This window comes from Hylaeus volcanicus, chromosome 6 (genome assembly GCF_026283585.1).
Source record: "Hylaeus volcanicus isolate JK05 chromosome 6, UHH_iyHylVolc1.0_haploid, whole genome shotgun sequence".
Lineage (NCBI taxonomy): Eukaryota > Metazoa > Arthropoda > Insecta > Hymenoptera > Colletidae > Hylaeus > Hylaeus volcanicus.
The window spans coordinates 3,126,394-3,128,390 of NC_071981.1; the positions used below are offsets into that span (position 1 = coordinate 3,126,394).

General features: G+C 35.8%; 1 protein-coding gene across 1 annotated transcript in view; it reads left to right on the forward strand.

The window, feature by feature from the left end:
- Nucleotides 1-1,997, forward strand: part of LOC128878330 (uncharacterized) — a 107,203-nt gene that overhangs the window by 94,588 nt on the left and 10,618 nt on the right. The window lies entirely within an intron of this gene.

The window sequence follows — 1,997 nt, forward strand, 5'->3', positions numbered from 1 at the left end:
TCATTGAAATGATTATTAGATATGATTATAAATACAATTAATAAATAGAATATATAATATAATTTTACATCATGCATGTCACGTTAATATATGCACAGTTTGACTAATCAAAATATGTATTTAATAACCCGTAGTTATCAATATTCTAAATCATAAATCTACTTCTGGAAAATGATCATATATACATATCACCGACACTAATGGCAACATTTATTCATTTGGCCTTATTTGACCTAATTTGACACCTGAAATAATTACCTGTAAATTGATACGTATCGATAACGAGTACTGTTTGCATTTCGATAGCTGTTTAAACACCTGAAATCATAACGAGTATGCCAATGAATCGATCCCGTCGCTACAATGATGACGCGCGCCAGTGCAATCCACTTCCCGTCGAGGATCCAATTTTTCCAGTGCTCTCTCTCTGCTTTTAATACATTTTATCACGTCTCGCACGCATTTCCCGTTTCCATTCGAACGACCGATGCTCGAATAAATTAAATTCTAGTTTATTTTGTCGAGCGGTTAATGAAATTGAAATAAACGATTCGCGTACATGGCGGGAGAAAGAGAGAGAGGGAAAAAAGGGAACGCCGCCGTCCATCACCCAACCACGAGAGGGAAAAATATCAATGAATTCGATTCGAGTAACGATCTCTGGGCTGATGTTATTGCAACTTCCATACATAGCGCGCGGGTGCGTCGTGCTGGGTGTATCTGGGTGTTCGTATTCATATTGTTCTATCTTGCTTTCCATCTGCACAATGGCCCAGAATTTATTCGCGGCACGATAAAAATAATGGACTGATAAGAATTGGATTTTCTTTTCTTGCTTTTGGCGTAGCCGGTGAAATAATTGATGGCGAAATGGTATTTCCTGGGGGCTTTAAAGAAAACGCGTTTGGAGAAAGAACAGTAATGTGGAATAATATTACAATGTAATTTACGATTAGTAGGAATTATAGTAAATGTATTTTCATTGGATATATTTGTTACGAATATTACTGTGTGTATAACAATTGCTGCTTTTAAAAATCATATTCTCACAGCCAGTGCGCTATTCGTGAACGCACAATCTGTACTCATACGTTGAGTTCCATATTGTCGCCATGGAAACGTTACAAATTTCTATTTGTATTCATGAATAATTTAGGAACTTCGTGAAACTTCTTGTGAAAATTATGTAAATATGTTTCGCACCTTAAATGCACCACTGAAATTGTCTAAGATCGAAGAAATAAAAATAACGAATGTTCACAAAATTTAGAGATATAAAACCGTCAACAAACTATTTAACATAATTTATTTTAATAATGTAATGTAGATTATGGTAAAGTACCAAAAAAAGATTGAATTTGTAGCTAGTTACAGCCAGAACGGGTAACATTATATCGTCATCGATATTTCGAAGTAGGACAGACACGCCAGGCACACTGTTCTCTAATACAGACGTATCTACTAAAAATTCTATTCTTTATTTACGATTCATTTTCTAATATAGGACATCCATATTCGCCGATGCTTATGGATAGCACAGCAAGTAGAAACGGACAGCACTGGACAGACGCGTCAGACATATCGTTCTCGAAAGCAGACGTACCTGCTAAAAATTATTCGTGGACGTATTTAAAAATTACATTCTTTATTTACGATCCATATTCTGATATAGGACATCCATATTCGTCGATGCTTATGGATAGCACAGCAAGTAGAAACGGACAGCACTGGACAGACGCGTCAGACATATCGTTCTCGAAAGCAGACGTACCTACTAAAAATTATTCGTGGACGTATTTAAAAATTACATTCTTTATTTACGATCCATATTCTAATATAGGACATCCATATTCGTCGATGCATATGGATAAGCACAGGTAGTGGAAACGGACAGACACGTCAAACAGTTTATTCTCTATTGCAGACGTATCTACTAAAAACTCCATTCTCTATTTACGATTCATTTTCTAATATTGGACATCCTATATTCGTCTAGG